The sequence below is a fragment of the Aulostomus chinensis genome, chromosome 14 (assembly GCF_037954235.1).
Source record: "Aulostomus chinensis isolate RoL2024-O1b breed Wild chromosome 14, RoL_Achi_v1.0, whole genome shotgun sequence".
Lineage (NCBI taxonomy): Eukaryota > Metazoa > Chordata > Actinopteri > Syngnathiformes > Aulostomidae > Aulostomus > Aulostomus chinensis.
The window spans coordinates 21,530,691-21,549,633 of record NC_141333.1 but is presented as its reverse complement, the minus strand read 5'-3'; the positions used below and the strand labels follow the sequence as shown (position 1 = coordinate 21,549,633).

Below are 18,943 nucleotides of genomic sequence, written 5' to 3'. Positions count from 1 at the left end.
TGTATTGCAGTATATGGTGATAAAACTGTGTCATGACCAATGTATGACATGACAGCTGCATTTCAGTGAGTTCCCCAACAGCAACAACGGTACAACTTTGAAAATCTCTTTCTAATAATTCAGAATGCTATTTTTGTTGAGCTACAACACAATGAGCATTTTCAGTGAATTGGATCTTCAGCTCCATTCTGTCAGTACATTTATTTTGAGTACCACAACGTATCGTGATCCATGTCATCACAATATTCATCATATCAGATAACAGTTCACCAGCCTGGTTACTTTGAAGTCAAAACTCCATCCATCATCCATCCATCCGTCCATCCACCCATGTTCTCCCTCTTCTCCTGTTCAGGGTGGTGGGGGTGGAGCCTATCCCAGCAGCCTTCCCCCTGGACAGCTCACCAGTCCATGGCAGGGCCAACACATAGAGACAGACAACCATTGGCTCTCCCAGCCACACCTACAGTCAATTTAGAGTCTGGATTAACCTGGTCCCTCTTGATGTCTTTGGACTGTGGAGGAAGCTGGAGTACCAGAGAGAACCCAGCAGGAACAGGGAGAACATGGAGACTCACCCAGAAAGACCCCATGCTGCAGCCGGGGCTCCACCCACAACCTTCTTGATGGGGGCCACAGTGAGGACCACTGCTCCACCAGGCTGCCTTGCAGTCAAGAGTAATACCACAAAATAGTAAAACCAACATCCAACTGAACAACAACATCTAGCAAAAAAAAAGTCTGCCTATATTTTCTACTATTAACTGAAAAGAGCAGAGGACATCGCTCCGCCCCCACTGTGACAGTAAAGGCTACATCAAGAAATATTTCATCTGTTATTTTATTGTGAAAGGCGAACCTTTAATTGCACTCGTCAGAATCTCTTGTGCTGCTTGCTGTAACAGCACTGAGTTATTCCTCTGCTCCGTCACCGTGTGTGGGATACTGGGAACGTCCTGACCCTGAGAACATGAAGGATTCAAGAAGGAATGAGATAAGAGTCCCACAATATCAGAGAGAAGATCAATATCAAGAACTATCATTCTTGGGCCATTATTATATACAGTACAGTTTAAAAAAAGATGATAATGGAGTGCCAAGCAGATGTTTTCCTAAGTCAGTAGGATTCCAACTGCGGGCTGGAATCTCTCCCCAGCATGAAAATACTTTATTTAAACTGGTAATACTGCATCTCCTGCCATGTGGATACTGCAGTACCACCATGATGTGATTGACGGTATGCCAATGGATTCCTCCGCAACTTAATATCATCAAAAGACACCTTAATACCAGTTTACTTGTTTAGTTGATTCAAGGCTCCCGTACCAGGCAAACACACACACACACACACACACACACACACACACACGATTAGGGTGTTCACTACGTTTGTGAGTGTTGTGTATGTGGGTGGGACCAGACTTTTTGTCCCTTTCAGTGTCATGGAAGGTCACAGACAGAATAGAGAATCAGACGTTTGCATAACAACCATCAGTGTTACACAGCCCCGTGTGAGTCAACAGTTGTGACACGTCTGCCAGTGTGAGTCTGCAGCGCTGCAGGCTAATCTTTGACACCTCAGAGCCCTGCAAGCATCGCTTCATAGCTCCCACTGTGGGTGCGAGCCTCAAATGTCCTTCTTCCTCACACTCACAGCAAGATCAGGCAGCGTTAGGGCGTCTAACCACGAGCTGAGGACAAGCACGAGTCCTGGCCTTCCTGGTGCAGGCCAAGAAAGCATTTCCTTTGTCCCACTGTGTGTTTAAATGAACCCCCCCCCCAGTTAGCATCTGTGTCAGGACTGCACCGTGCGAGCAGGGGCATTCTGTTTGGCCTGGCAGCAGCACGGCTACATTCAGTTAAAATTGTGCCGCAGATGCACCAAAGTCAGGGAGCCAAAGTGGGTCAGTGTGTTGAGCTGAACACTGAGGGATGTGACAGCCCATTAAACTGTGCCCTCCTCTTTTACTTACACACAAACTTCACAAACTATACAGCGCGCGCACACACACACACACATACACACACACACACACACTGTGATGGGAGTGAGGATCGAACCACCGATCCTTCCAAAGCCCGTCATGCCGCCTCTCATCGCTCACGATGAGTCACGTTACATTTATTTACCTTTTTACTTTGTTAACACTTGTTTTTCTGGTGGCAGGGTTGGTAAATGTTCTCTGGGCTTTTCTTGAATGCATCACAATGTCACATACAAACATTTGGTGTTGGTGAATCAGGACGTCATAGTATCCCATTAACCTGCAGGCTTCAACATGCAACGGGCAGCTAAGATACAGAGAAGAGGGCGCCGCGACCGTTAGCTTGTTTGGATTAGCTTGTTACAGGTAAGCAGTGATATCTTCAATGATTCAGAACCCAGCAAAGTTAATGGGCTCTCTCGCACGCATGCACACACACACATTTCCAACTACTCTCATCAGTTTAGCAGGTATGGTTACTTTTCATCCGCCCTCTAAAGGAAAAGAGAAAGTTCTCGTCAGTCCAACCGACTTGAATAAACCGCTCCTCCTCGCCTTCGTTGGTTCACCGACAGACTAGAAGCCACCTCACCATCACCCGTAGGGCAACACGTCATGCTATTCTCTGTCATGAGTGAGAACAATAGGAGTAAATAAATGTGGGAAACCCTGAAGACAAAGTCATGATGCTTCAGGCAATTATCTCACTGAGATATAAATACATTTGAGCTCATCACCAGTGTAAAGGGGTGACTTGTACTGGGCGAAAGCTTGTTGGGGCATCTTTACCACCTCGGACCAGGACCACCATCCTGGAGCAGATGAAGAGAGGACCAGGACCATCACCTCTGGGATGAGGCTTTGAATAGAGGAAGTCATGTTGACAAGAAAATGGACAGCAATGAAAAAAAAAACCCTGCAGGTTCTGTGTAGTGCATGTGTGCGTACACACACACACACAATGAGAAGCATGTGACTAAAACAGGGTCGTCTCTCTTGTCGTGGGCCAGAAAACACATTTTTAAACGAGGCAGCAGAGCAGCTGACACCACTGCACCGTCCGACCGCCGCTGGATTTGCAGAAGGTGCTGTAATTTGTCACATATCCGGACATGAAATGAGTACATTGTGCGTGGTGTCACTTTGTCTTAGCGTCACATTTGTGTTTTCATGACCCAACCTGGTCAGGAGACAGACAGACCTGACAGGGGTTCCCCCCGGTGCAGGGTGACAGCTCCTGCTGCTCTATCATGTCCTGTGTACGCCATGCTGACTTTATTCATGACAGGAAGTTGCCACTCCAGCCATCTGATGACTGGCATGATGCTGCCCCACCAAACAGACTGCAGTTCTCTCCGTCTCTGAGCTCCAGTCCAGCCTCATGAAGGGAACACGATTGATCTGGAACTAAAGGGGCTGGGCTGATCACACACACACTCCAATAACCTGCACACACACACAGCATGTGGCTGCGTTTCAAGGCAGGTCAATAGAGCTTTCACTCAGCAGGTTGGCAGTACAGGAACACGACTCACATCATCACTCCAGGGCACCGGGAACAGAGAGATTGTGTTTGTGTGGAGCTCAAATACATCAAATTATGACAACAGAAGTTGTAGCCGCTCACCTGCTCCCCATGAACTCTCTTCACCATCCACACTCACATTCTGTTGTTCTCCCACTCTGATTTGAAAAATAACATTTAAGCATGAGAATCATGAGACTGAATTGGCGTTCTAACTACATCCCAAGTGTGTCAGCTGATGAGGCTGACCGACACACACAGACTGACTCAGATAGATCCACTGGACCGCTGAAACGTCGACGGGACAGAGCCAAGCGAGAAAATTCTCCTGAGCAGAGACAAAAACAGACAGCCACCACTTTCCAGAAACAAAGTTACGCCTCACGCTCCTTTCACCGGCTCTCAAACGTCTCAGGGCATCGCTTCATTTTAATTCTCTCACACCAAACTGGTTGATAATTTGATAATTTCAGGACTTCCAAGTTTGCCAAGACATCGTGCAGCATATGGGATCGAGTGTTGTAAATAAGGCTCCATTAACACAGACAACACACACACACACACACACACACACCTCTCCAGACAAGAAGCCCGCGTCACCTGATGGATCACCGCTGCACGCTGCCAACAAAGATGTTGCTGTGTCACTTCAACATGTTTTAGAAAATCAATAGTTAATGAATCCATTACTTATTAGGTAACGGCGGCTGGCGGCAGGACTCAGTGACGCGTCCCAGACTTGGTCCAGCCTGACTGATGCAGCTGTGCTCTACCCTACGCATGGAGCTGTCGGGCCTTGAATATTTAGGCCTGTCTGGCTGCAAATGAGCGCGATCGAGAGGGGGTGCAGAACCCTGCAGCGCAGTGACAGACACGTATCAACACAGGAAACAGTGCAGACAACAGTCCAACTGTGGAAATTTCAATAATATCTACATCCATTTGGTAGGAGTGAGGCTACAGCTAACCCAGCAGCACATTAAGAGTATTTCCCGTACTACTGTACGGATTAGCCTACTCTGACACTCTAGCAGGTTTGGTGATCCGCTCTATTCTGAGCTCCTACATTCCTGTTTAATGCAGATCTCTGGTTTACAATCCAATTGTGCATTGAGGGGGAGGAGTAACGTCACTGACGGGTAGCAAGCATGGTGGACAGACAAGCTGAGTTAAGTCAAGCCCCCTATTTGGGACTATTTGGGGACACCACAGCTGAGCCTATGGACACTGCACAGCCCACCTATGTTCCAGTGAAAGACACGCAGACCTCTAATGTACTTGCACAGCTAATTTATCTGCACACCCCCGGACATACCATCCCTCTGAGGCTGCTAAACTACCTTGAGCTAGCGCCACTAATGCACCTCAGCAGTCATTATGAACAGCAGCGTTTTCAAACGGACTAAAACTCAAGCGGGCAGCACGAGAGGAGTCGAGGGTACAGCGGCTGTCGCAAGATATTTAGCAAAGGAGTCGCACATGAAAACTCACTGGTTTGTTATCAAGGGTTAGTTAATTTGTCAAACTAGTCTTTAAGCGGGGGGGAAATGTTGCTCCGCTAGAAGCAAATGCAATGAGGTCCAAATGATGGAGACTATGTTTTGAAACACTTTGTGCTACTCACTTAGTTCATAGGTGATCGGAGCCTCTTCGGGAAAAAGGCTGACCGCGAATCAGAACAAGCTCCTACGATCACGTCACAATACTTTATACACAACAACGACAGCGTCACGATTCAGTGCGCCAAGAACCATCAGTACGTTTCAAGACAATCACAATATGTGTTCGACTGAAGGGAAAACACCCAGTCTTCCTTCCTGTAAGTGACATCATAGCTCGCTGCCCACTGCACAGCTCCAATCACTCACCTGCGTTCGTCTGATGTTCCAGCGATCATAACATAATAAGTGGGCCACGATACCGTTTGATGTACGCCAGGACTGCCGGGCCTCTTCTGTGGCCCTCAGATAAAACACAACTATTTGATGACCAATAAGATGCCGGTACAATCAGGACTTCTGGTGTTGTGGCAGAGCAACACGACAGTCCACCCTTGTCATTGGATGTTGGACGCCAGTGTCAAGGGTGTTAATATAATGAATGTGTTCAGGTGGGCAGCTTGCATTTTTAACTTGGTGACATTGAAGTTGATATATTATATATACACTCTCCAATGCTGTCGTCAGGCCTGTGCACTGGCTGAAGACTGTTTGTGATGAATGCTGTGCAGCGCCGCTGACATCACACAGGACCACACTGTGCATGTTAAGCAGCCAGTTACGTGTACACACCCACACATATTTATCATTTAAACCTGGGTTGGAGAGATCCGTCAACCCCGTTTGTGAAATTCCACTAGTTCTAAATCAGTATCATAGCAGCAGCCAGCACCGTGGGGTGTGATTATGCTTTTTTTAGATGCACTTGCCTCCCCCTCGTTCTCCTCTTCACCCTCCATCCCTACAGCTCTCTGGTTTGATAATTAGAGCTCAGGCTCTCAGAGAGGCTGCTCAGGCCTGTTCCTGCTGTCTTTTCTCTTGGCACATCCTGCGATGGCATAGACTCACTCGGTATGTGCGACTCTCGTAGACCTAGTTCACACCTGTAAACAATGCTGTAGCTCAGCACAGACCAACGGCTACAGGCACCAATCAAAATCCTACCAAGGAGCAACACAAGGGTCCTACTGAGCGTCCTGCTAGCCTTGATGAATGTATCTGCTTATTCAACCATGAATCAAAGAGAGTCTACAGTACCGAGCTTTTGTGAGTAGAGGCATGTGGCAGCGTCCCAGGGTAGCAGCCTGCCATGTGTGGGTAAAGCGTGGGTCTAGAGTTTGTGTATGTCCACACTGACTTCAGCCTGATTTGTAACCCTAACGGTGGGCACACAGCCCAGCCCAAGTTCAGCTGTAGTGCCGAGGACTAGGCGACCTGAGCGTGTTGACAGATGAGCGGGGGAAAGAAAAGGCAGAGGAGAGAGAGAAAGACGAGGAAGCGCGGCGCTGGCAGGCGCTGATGTCTGTGGCCATTCCCTGCACGGACTGTTAACAAGGAAAGGGCTGCCGAACAATGCAGGGCAGCAGGGCAGTCTGTCAGAGCAGCAGTGTTTAGAGGAAACTGATAGGATCTCTATGCCTTCCTCTATGAGTCTCTGAGGATTGGCACAAGTCAAACCCCCTGTAATAAAGCATCCTCCCGAGAACCAGGCAAACACTCGTTGCTACTGAAAGTGACGCTGCGTGGCGTTTAAGTGAGAGAGGCTGCTGGAAGATGTACGGACTGAAATCCTACTCACGCAGCGCAAACCAGGCTGGAATCATCAGCTAAACACTGAGACTGAGTTTACCATCATGTCTGGATGTCACTGTTGCAGTGAGCTTCAGATTAGATATCTCATCATTTATTCTGTTATGAACCTGCATCGAACTGCTACATTGCGTTTCTCCTAAAGAGTTCATGTCATTTACATCTGTGAACCAATAAGTAATAATAAATCATTTACAGCAACATTTTCGTTGTTTTTTTCTCGATGACAACACCATCGTAACCACACCTTTCCTGGAGTCACAGCTACCTGATGGTGAGCCAACAGCTCCACCTCCGTGACTTCATTCATCGCCACACCGATGGAGCCACAGTGACACACAGGCTTTCCCAGGACCAGGGACTTCTGGGTGGCCCTCAAGGCTTTGGACAGCAAAACACACAAGAACACACAGTTCTGGTACAACAATACAGACGCTTACGTACAACTGCAGCAAACTTGCTGAAGGAAACAAAAAAAAAAAAATCAACAAAGAAGCAAACTGTAAAAACCTGCTCTGATCACACGTAGGCCTGGAGAGAGATGCGACATATTCATAGTCGTACTGCAACCAAAGAATATGTCCATCATCAATCAATGCGACAACAATTTAGTCCAAATGCGATGAGCGTTTCTCAAAAGGTTTCCTATTTTCTGAAGTGACTTATTAGAAATATTCAGTATCAAATAACTGAGTCTGAAACCAACAAATACTTGACATTTATACTCAAAAAACAGACAGCGATCAGTTATCAAAACAGCTGGAGATTAATTTTCTTTTGATTTATCAATTCCTTTTGTTGGAGCTCTAGCTTTCTCAGCCTTTCGGTGTCATCCATCCCTCACTGAGTCCACAACCTTGAGAGCAGCAGGGCATCTCCTTCCCCTGTAATGAAGAGATCGTCCGTCTCCCTGCCACAACTTTGTCCTCCTTTAGGTTGATCCACTCATCTGAAATACTTGACCCAAAAGAGCAGAGCAGCAGCTAACATGGAGACACTTGTCCTGCTGTCTGCTGGCTACCCTTATTTAGACATCAGGTGGGGTGCACAGCCAAGGGTTATAAAGATAAAGTGGAGCAAATCCCATCCAGTTGACTCTGAGTGTTTGGTTCAAAGTGATCCAGTTCTGGAACAAAACTAATCTTAATGACTTGCTAAACTGAGCAGGACTAAGATCATAGTCCTCTAGTCTTCACACACACACACACACACACACACACACGGCTGCACGCATGACTTCCCCTAACATGGCATCGCCCTGTCTCCAGGGCCTGATAAAACCGCCAATTACAACTAAAAACACAAAAGGGAGCTGAGAAGGAGAACAGGGACAAATGTGAGATCGCAGACAACTTGTGCTCAGCAGACGAGCCAAAGATACACTGAGAGTCCACACACACACACACACACACACACACACACACACACACACACACACACACAGCTGCGTTGTTTGCTCACGAGGTAGAGTTCACCAAGTCATAGGTCACATGGGTGAATAAAATGTGACACTCAGGTCAAGGAAAAACAAAGGGAATATGAAGAAAGTAGAAGAATAAGTTAAATTCTGAAACCATCACACCTCATGACTGACAGACAGACAGACAGTACGACCGACCGACCGACAGACAGACAGATCGACAGACAGACAGACAAAGGAAAGAGCCAAGAAAACCAAAAGGCAGGTTTACCCAAATGTGGCCTTCCAGCTGCCTCTCTCACTAGTATGGTGAGTGCTTCCTATTCCCATCTGATGGCTGCTATGAAAGATGGGTTCTTTCATCTTTCTTTCACAGGCAGAACAATGTTACACTGTGTGCTTCCGTCAGTTAGGGTGTGTGTGTGTGGAGAGAGAGAGACAGAGAGCGAGAGAGAGAGACATAGAGAGAGAGAGAGAGAGAAAGCCTGCATCAAATGGAAGAGGAGCAACAGCTGAGACTTGGGAAACAGCTGTATCTCTTCAAACTGTTCCCTTCCCCCTCTCCCTCATCCCATCTCTCCCTGAATGAGCCCCTCACACCCCTTTCTGATCCTCCTCTCCCACAGAGCAGCATGGCCAGGGGCTACACACACACACACACACACACAAACACACTCTACACTTTGTGCACGGGTTACGCGACGATACTGGTGTGATCCTCTGTTCTCCCCGTAACGGACGAGTACAGGCAGGAGGCAAGTTCTGCTGAAGCTTCATCTGCTGACTAAAAATAGGAAGGACATTGTTTGCAGCAGCAATGTCGCCCTCCCTCTTCCCAAATCTACGCTCTTTCCGCTTTGCTAGAGCTCCACCACGAGACAAAGGCAACTGCAGAAAATATAAGTTGTCATCATTAGTTGTCTCGTTGTCTACCAACGATCCCAGGCAAATGTTCCTCACAACTCTGCAGATATCTCGTGCGACGCTGAAATGCCTCTGCAGCACTGATGAGCGCCCGTGGCTGATGTTACAATATCCCGGACATTAGGCAAGCGCCTGGGTGAGGGCTGATGACAGCATCCTCACAATACGGCTGAGGATCTTTGCGACAGGGAAGCGCTCCTAGTCTCTGCTGACTCGTCAAAAATTTGAAGAACTTTCAGGGTTTCCCAGCCTCTCCTTTTTAGTACTGAGCTGATGCGTTCCTTCATCAAACCCTCGCTGTGCGAGTGCTCTGCTGTACACTTCCACAGAAACTTTGTCAAGCTCACCACTGTCTGGCTCCAACTTTGAATAGAGAGAGAGGGAAGATGGCTAGGTACCCTGCATGCTGTAGTTTTACAGACCACATGACTCGCTGGGGTGCAGGTTTGATCAGCTGTGGGCCGGCCAAGCTTTTAACTCGTATTTGCAACTACAAATAAATGTGTGCAAAAGTCATACTACAATTTGGAGCATGCGCGAGCAGAAAATTCTGCCAATCCGCTGTTACTTTTTCACACAACAAAAATGAGCGTTTAAGCTCCCTGATGGGACGGTGCATCTTAACTGTGGAGGTTAGGGACCCCCAGAAGTTTCTGAACTGGGCTCATCCAGATTCCTGAGCAGCGAACAGAGACTGATCCACCAGTCAGTGCTGTGTCTGAACTGGGAACGGAAGCGTCTGTGCTGCTTGCTGTAGCCGTGGTACGTAGAATAAATTCTGATGGGAGATTGTAGGTTTCGCTGTATTCACACGTAAAGACAGATGACATGTTGTGAAAATGAAACAACGCTATGACCCAACGCCCACTTTGACGGTTAGCCACGTCTTGCGTATGCTTGCTGGCATGTGTGTGAGCCTCGGCCTGCATGCCAAAACTTGACATGTGGGGAAACCTAACAAAGACGGCAGGAAACAGGTTGTCTCAGTCACACACGTCTAAACGGATTCTTCCAGATGACAGAAGAAAACATTTGCTTCACACATTAATCATCGCCACTTGTTCAACAAAGAGGGCCAGTGTGGTAAAGGGAGGAGTCAGCGCCCTCCAGGTGGGAGGATGAAGCCGAAATAAATACCATGTGCACCCCAGATTAATCGTCTGAAGAAGAGGAAACAGTGACAAGGAAAAGGGACAGGACCAACTTCCCAAATTTCTATGACAGCCAAGGACCAGCTCAGTTTTGCTCCTGTGTCAGGACACTCAGGATTTAGACAGACGGACACGAAGCCGCGTGTTGAAACCGTAAAGCCTCGTCTCCATCACCTGACGCAGACCGGCCTAGCAGAACAATACACAGAGGAAGTGGGAGGGTGCGGCGGCTGTCTGTTTATGAACATTTTGGCCAGTCCTGGGATTATGGATTGTGTGTAAGCAGAGAGTCCACTGGCTGCTCCTCACTCTCCATCTGTAAAGCACTGCCGCCTGGCCCTGGAGGGGGTGGTGTACATGTGCGCCACAAATGAAACATCCTCTGTAAATATTCCAGATATGCAGCAGCAAAATGCCACAGGACCCAGCAGCAAAGGACCAGCCTTGAGGTGTCAGGTGGAATGGGACCTTCATAGCGGACATTGTGCATGCCATAAACGGAAGGGCTAGCCCCTCACCCTGAACTCACCTTTGACCCTTGACCCTGTGACCCCAAACACTCACAGCCTGATACACCATGATCATCTATGAAGAAACGACAGCAGCCTGCAGAACACAAGTTGGGCGCTAGTTGATCAATGTCCAGTTGTCAAGTTTCTCATGGAATTCGTAATCAGTAGCAGCAATTGTGACCCCTAATTAAAAGTTCATCCCTCCATCCCTCCCTCCCTCCATCTTCTCCCTCTTCTCCTGTTCAGGGTGGTGGGGGTGGAGCCTATCCCAGCAGCCTTCCCCCTGGACAGGTCACCAGTCCATGGCAGGGCCAACACATAGAGACAGACAACCATTGGCTCTCCCAGCCATGCCTACGGTCAATTTAGAGTCTGGATTAACCTGGTCCCCTCTTGATGTCTTTGGACTGTGGAGGAAGCTGGAGTACCAGAGAGAACCCAGCAGGAACAGGGAGAACATGGAGACTCACCCAGAAAGACCCGGTGCTGCAGCCGGGGCTCCACCCACAACCTTCTTGCTGGGGGGCCACGGTGAGGACCACTGCTCCACCGGGCCACTATTAAAAGTTCATATACCATAAAACATGAGCTACCATCAGTTGTGACAGTCTGAGGGAGTCTGTTTAGTCTCTCCACAAATACAGAAACCACATCCCCACATGAGCTTGACTGAGAAACAGGCAGGGAAGGTCCACAAAATTTGTCCGCTCAGCCAAACACATCTGCACAGGGCGTCTACCAAAAATGGCGCATTAGCAGAGCACCAGCAGCTCCAGTCACACACACAGGTTATACTGAGGTCAGGACACCTGAGTGTGGGCAGGACGCAACTCACTGTCACTGCAGATGTGCAACCCCAAACCAAAACTGAGGACAATTGTGGTTTCTAGAGAGGAGGAGTTATTAATCAGGACACACCAGCAGGCTAAATGATAGTAAATATAATCAAAGCTGCTGTGAGTCCTGAAGATTTGCAGCATTTAAATATCCATCCAGGGCAAGAGATCAGGGGTTTGCATGATGGTGACCACCCAGTGAGAAAGCACCCACGACTCATAAGGTTCGCCCCCCTGGCTCACACACACACACACACACACACACACACAAAATGCTAACAAGAAAGTCTTGAAATTAACACCATGAGTAACAAATGACTCATGTCTATAAAACAAGTCCCCCAGATATATTTGGTCAGGGGATTTAAAATCTCTATTTAAGTTGTCATTTAATATTCCTTTACCTAAATCTGACCTCTGTTAGTGGTGCATGTCAGGTCAAACAAGTTCTGAATATCTAAACCACGATTAAAAAATAAAATACAAACATTTGTGCAGTATCGATTTAAAAAAGGTAATCTTTTATTAAATTGTAATAAATATATCAATTTTCACAAAAGGTCTCTATAAATAAGCACAAATGATAATTTTGTGTGTTTTTGTCAGTTCTATTAATAACTCAGGCTGACGTCACAACTGCTATTCCGTGAATGGTGAAGCAGTGGGGGGGTGATAAGGTGTCCGTCTCTATGTGTTGGCCCTGCCATGCAGGCTCCACCCCCACCACCCTGAACAGGAGAAGAGGGGGAACATGGATGATGGATGATGGACGGAGGGATGGAATAGTCCTGGCCACAGTTACATAAATGAAAGCAAAATCAGAGCTGAAACAATAAGAGGATTATCTGAATGATTACACAAAAGTTTTGAAAATCATTTTGGCAAAAAGAGGGGAAAAAAAAAGCCTTCACTTATTTGGTTCCTGTTTTCTACATCCCACCATAGGAAACTCTGAAACATTTGAAGATGGGCTTCAGGAATCTGTAAAATCAACAGATTCTGAAAATATCCACCGGTTGCATCCCTCAGCCAAACATATTTATAGCTAAAATACCCGAGAGAACGCAGGCAACGAGGGTCGCTGAGTGTTGTACCAGAGACACTGACCAGTACGAGAATCAGCCATCAAGAGGGGAGAAAACAACCCTTCAGACAACGAAGAGAGCAGGAGCTCCTGCAGGAAGGCACAACACTGGCCAGCACAGGGAAACCACTCCAGTTGTCCTGCCAGCACTCACCTTATTGTGATGTGCATTGAAAAGGGTGTGTGTGTGTGTGTGTTCAATGAGGCCTAAATCTCACAAACAAGAGCTGTGATTACAACGCAGCAGGAACCACATGTCAGAACAAGAAGAGGCAGTGATGCACTTCTTCCTAAAATGCTGTTCAGTGCAGCAAAAAGACGCGTTGCTCAAAACCCTGAGTCCACCTCTGAGCCCTGCGTTATCCCTGCCCTCCTTCTCACACATACGCAAACAGTCATGCGCACACGCTCAAGTGCTAGCCAAGCTCACCATCTACAACACCCACTTCAACCAGCAGCGTCAGAAACACCTCATATATGAATGTCGTTATCTCGCCTGCAACAGTGTTCCAAGAGCGCTCGTTATGCTCAGAGAGCCTTTTAAATTACTCCCAATGAGGTCCAGCCGAAAGGACAGAAAACTTCAGAAAAAGGCGCAAGGAGAAGTGGTTTAATACTTGATTTGGTGGAGCAAAGGCTGGGAAGGAAGAGTGTGACGACATGTGACTTCGCAGTTCCATCTGTGCTGCATAAATGTGCCAGACACACGCATAAAGTTACCCTGGCAACTGAGCAACAGCACTGGTTGGAGGTCACACAGAGAAAAGGCTTGATGCAGACTAAAATGCTCGCAGTGGACGGCTACAAGATGACGGCTTGTTAGCTCAGGAGGAAAAGACTGTCAGCCGCACGAACCCTTGGCTACGGGACGTCCACACACACTGGAGTGAAGCGGAGGTAATGCAGATAAGCTCAACTTCAGAAAGAGCAGAGGGTGCACTCAATGACACAAAAGCTTTCCAGTGTTTTATCACTTTCTTTTGTATACACAAGGCTCTGATTCTGAGAGGAGCTTCATTTCACACACACAGATGTAATCTCCTTCTAATCACATTTGCAGGCCTTGGGCAGTTACACGACAGCGCTGCACAGATGGGCCTGCGCACACCAGGCATCTCTGGGATTAGCTGAGTCCAGAAGGTGGAGGTTGAATGTGGAGTTAAGAGTGGGCCAAGTTTTAAAAGGAGCTCACATTAAATTGAGGTAATCCAGGCAGGTATGATCACATGGGGACGGTAAAGGCTTTCACTCCCACTGCGACATGACCATTTAGGAGAGAGGGGTGTGGCCTTGGGTGATGAGGTGATGGAGAAGAAGAAAAAGCAGCACTGGGGGTTGGCGATCTCACTCTGGCACAAGATCTGCTTTTCAGAGACTTCGTTCAGATGTGACGTCATGAAGTAAATTAACAGCAGTGGTGTCCACATGGCCTCGACCAGGGCAATGCTCACGACACTGTTATTGTGTAAACGTGGACAGCATGGCGGAGGAGGAGGAGCATGGAACTTCACTACAAAGTTGCAAGGAGTACGGAGACTTTTGTTGTTCTTAGATAGACACTTCCCAATCAGACATTTGAGGATGGCGAGTGAGAAAATACTCTTGACCAGCTTAGCTTGGACCACACAGAAGCTTGGGGTGCCCTTTCGAACCGCTCAGTACAGCACGAGTCAGTAGCAACATCTTTGTTCCACAAGGGAACTGTGCCGTTCTCACTAGGGCACTAGGGATCATAGCCCCAGCCTAAACTGGCCGATAATCGCCGACTATTTTCAGAAATAAAATGCAGGGAATAAGACATGGTTTCACTGAAAGGAAAGGGCTTGAGAATATTTTAATTTTGTTCTTATTATTCTTGCTTCTTCATTGTTTGTTTTCAAAGATGTGAGATGATGAACAAAATAGTTGGATGTTAGAATCACCGTTTTGGACATTATTGTTACTATTATCATTATTATTATTATTTTAAAAAGCTAATGGTTCATTGTTGCTGGCCTTTTGTTAAGGATGGTTATTGTGTTTGCTTCAGCAATAAAAAAGGGTTTGAAATTAATTTTCTGCGTCTAGTTTACATCTTTGTAGAAGTCTGAAAGGCTCAAAAGCAGCCATTTGTTCTTTATATATATATATATATATATATATATATATATATATATATATATATATATATATATATATATATATATATATATATATATATATATATATATATATATATATATATATATATATATATATATATATATATTACCTAAATCAACGCAATTTTAAAATTCAATTTAAAAAAATCAGCCGATTAATCGGTTATCGGATTTTTTTTCCCTCCAATTATCGGCATCGGCTTCAAAAAATCCATATCAGTCGGGCCCTCGTTCTCACTGAAAAAGAGCAGAGAAACGACAGGCTGGAGCGCAACGGTGACATCAGCAAACGCAGCAGCGACCGTCTTCACGCCATGAGTGCCTCTGCATTTTGCTGCCATTTGCTGAGGACGCGCTCGAACCGAAACAGTGACCCAAAAACCATCAAAGAACCATTAAACCCACTCCCTCTCTGGTCTGCACTCACACGCATACTGTGAGTACCTGAGTACTATGAGTACCTGAGAGCTATGAGTGAGTACCTCAAGTACCTGAGTACTATGAGTACCTGAGAGCTATGAGTGAGTACCTCAAGTACCTGAGTACTATGAGTACCTGAGAGCTATGTGTACCTGAGTACTATGAGTGAGTACTATAAGTACCTGAGTACTATGAGTACTTGAGAGCCATGAGTGAGTACCTCAAGTACCTGAGTACTATGAGTACCTGAGAGCTATGAGTGAGTACCTCAAGTACCTGAGTACTATGAGTACCTGAGAGCTATGAGTGAGTACCTCAAGTACCTGAGTACTATGAGTACCTGAGAGCTATGACTTTATGACTTGATATTGGGCGAGGAACCCCATGGATTGTGTTTTATGTTTCACCACAAGAGCAGGACGGTGCAGGATGTCGTGCTCTACAGTACAAACATTTTCTCACTCTCACACACACACACACACACACACACACACACACACACCCTTGTCATGCTGCAACGTCCCTCTGTTTAAATATCGGGATTATTTTTCTCATTGAATCAGACTTTGCTCTTCTGCTTACTGTGTGTACAGCAAGAACTCAGCCGCCGAGGTCCACTGAAACGCAACGGTTGCTCGTGGTTGTACGAGAGGTTCCCAAAAAGAAAATAATCAAAAGTGTTCCTTCACTGACTTTTTTAGAACAATCACTGTATCATGCTATCTAGCTGGAAGATTAAAGGGGTAGAGTGAGGATGATTGCCCTCCAGCACTAGAGAAGAGGACAAAGTACGACACGATGAATGGGTAGTTACTTTGTTCCTCAATTTACCAGAACTTGGTAACAGAGTGGCATTCATAATCTTAAATTAGTTGGGCATCATTCATGCAACACTGTACTGTTTGAAAATGAGCTAATTAGTCTGGTTTTACTAAGCCAACCCTTTAATGGTGGTGTCTGATCTTCTGGCCGGATCCCCGACCACGCAGCCTCAAACCATGTGAGCTCCTACGAGCCTCCACCATCTTTGGAGGGAGGCGACGGATGTCACAAAACAGAGGGAGAAAAAAAACAGAATCAACACTAAAAAATAATGAAGATAATTAAAAGCTACAGTGTAAATGTGTGTGCAGTCGTCAGACTGCAGCTTGCAGAGTTCTACCTGGGATGGAGAACCGAATCAACTAGAATTTATTCAATCAGGTTCTACGTTCTAGCACCTTTATGACGTTATATTCACTGACCTGAAGACTTTGCGAGTGTTCTTAAACAGTTTGCTTCTCCTCAGTTTCCCCTGAATCTCATGAAGCGACATGAATCAAACAATGCTGTCAGAACAAGTGAATCAAGACACTTCGACCTATTTAGGCCTGACAGCTGAAGCCAGAGCAGACCGTTACAGTCCTCACACCCCAACCTGACTTCACGGCACAGGGAGGGCTTGCCGGTCATGAGTCTGAACCAATGACCTCTGGGTCACATGTTAAGTGTTGAGCACAGACACACGAGAGATTGATGTGGAACATTCCAGCATCGCACAAGATACTGACAGAGTTTGTGCGACGCTTCAGCGGAGTTGGGCTTTGTTTATCCAAAAAAAAGGCCCAGTAAGAGTGAAAAGGGCCAGCCCAAAACCTTGATGGCTAACAGAGCTGGCCAACCCAAGTGTGTGTGTGTGTGTGTGTGTGTGTGTGTGTGTGTGTGTGTAAAACACAGGGAACAAATAGCAACCCACCAAAAAGACAGAGCACACAGTCAGAGGCACTTCCTCTTTATCACAACCCATGACCTCCGCTCCTATCAGACCCCATTTTCTCAGATTTAATCATCTAACTGGGGCAGTGAGCCTGGTCTCTGCCCTGTGACAGCAGTCGCCACCTGAGCGCTGCTGCCTGAATGGTCAGTACATAAATGTAAGAGTGCCAGGCACCAACCAACAATAAATAAGAGCCGTTGAAGACAATCGCTCTTTGTAGTAACAGTATCGATTGACAATGATACATTACATAAATGGAGGTAGGCAGCTGCTCGGCACACAGACCAGTCAGCCGGGGGCTGATGTGTGAAGAATTGATTGGATTCATCCTGGATACGTGAACTTGGAGAGCTCCTTGTTAGCTCACTAAATTCCTCCTCAATTTAATCTTCAGGTAATTCGCCAGTGCACATCCCTCCCCCGCTTAGCCTGCATTCACTGCTGCTCCTGCCTGCTTTATTAACAGAAAACACGGCTTAGGCAGGCCGGGCTATGATTGTACACAGTGCTGTTGGTGGATGAACCTACGCCACACCCAAAGTGCTCCCCGGAGGGGACTGTGCAGGGGGTTCACCGCCAATAAGCTAGCCGGGGCACCGCGCCTGCGGAAGGTATGGCTGCTAAGTAAACTGTCCGGGGCTAGCAACACTATCATGTCGGCTCTACGTCCTCAGCGCCCCCGAGAAAAGAAACACACGGTGTAGTGATTCAGGTAAACACGGTGGGAGTGAGACATGGCTAACACTGCACCCTCCTCGCTGTCCTCCGGGAGATTCCCGTTAGCATGTCGTCGCTAGCTGGCTCGTTAGCCTGATAAGGGAGCGCACGATTTATCGTCGTGTCAGTAAAGTTGCTCGGTGCTTCAGGGCGAGTGGCGGGCGGCTGCGGGCTCGAGTAGGTGGATGTGAGGGTTTAACGGCTACAAATCAGCCACCACACGCAGTTAGAAACGCGCTGCCTTACACCGCGGGCTGTAGGTCCTGCTCACACCGCCCCCTCCCCGTACATCCCCGACCCTCCACCAGATGGATGCCGATTCCCCCTGATAAGGGAGCACCCTGTACCCAAACACAGCACTCCCAGACCCGCTCACGGAGCTCAGAGCCGCGGTGGCTAGCTAACCCTCCTCGACGGCCGGGGAGGGATTTACTCGGCGGTGCAGCGGTGATAACAAACTTGGCCTCGTTTAGCGCCGAAACTCACCAAGATGCGCCGCTTTCTTCTCTCTCCGTGCGGTATTCCGGCGGGTTCATCAGAAGACGGGAGGTGAGCGGGTTGAAGCTAACGCTCAGCCGGGGCTCCGGGCTCAACGATGCGCCCCGCGACGACAGCTGGGATCTGTTTTGAATGAGGACCGAGGAGATGCGCGACCGACGGGCGGAGCTTCCAGCGCGCCGGCGGACCCGTCCGCCCCTTTGCGTTATAGTGCCGCTGCCAGTGGCGGTCCCAGTCCGAGCAGGGCTGCGTGGAGGCGGCCGGGGCCCCGCTTGTGCGGTCAACACGAGTTAGGACGCTATTATTGTAATACAAATATCCCGTTCAATGTAAAAATGTAAATTTGTAAAAAAGATATCTCGTTATATTCTTGATTCTCTATTTTTTTCTTATTATATATTGTTTTTTGCTGTGAAATGGAACACTGCAATCCAATAATTTCCCTGGGATTAATAAAGGATTTCTGATTCTGATCCAACATGTTGGTTGTCATTGTCTCCTTATATTCCTCTTTAATATTTCATGTTTTCATGTCAACAACAACACATTTGGCTAACACTCTCCACACAGCATCTCTCCAATTTAGCTCATATATTTTATTTTATTTATTTTATTCTATTGGTCATTTCTGAGCTTGTTTCCAAAAGTGAAGAGTTTGTGTCATGG

General features: G+C 47.2%; 1 protein-coding gene across 6 annotated transcripts in view; it reads right to left on the bottom strand.

Annotated features, from left to right (window-relative positions):
- ralgps2 (Ral GEF with PH domain and SH3 binding motif 2) overlaps positions 1 to 18,490 on the bottom strand; it is a 65,746-nt gene extending 47,256 nt beyond the window's left edge. For 3 of the 6 annotated variants that reach the window (XM_086224417.1, XM_086224422.1, XM_086224420.1), the window contains exon 1: positions 18,266 to 18,489. The gene's annotated coding sequence lies outside the window, so the exon portion shown is untranslated. Of the gene's footprint in view, positions 1 to 578; positions 613 to 8,509; positions 8,627 to 18,265 lie in introns of those variants that run through there. The other 3 variants (XM_086224423.1, XM_086224421.1, XM_086224418.1) reach the window with 3 other exon arrangements.
- Between the last annotated feature and the right edge of the window lie 453 nt (positions 18,491 to 18,943).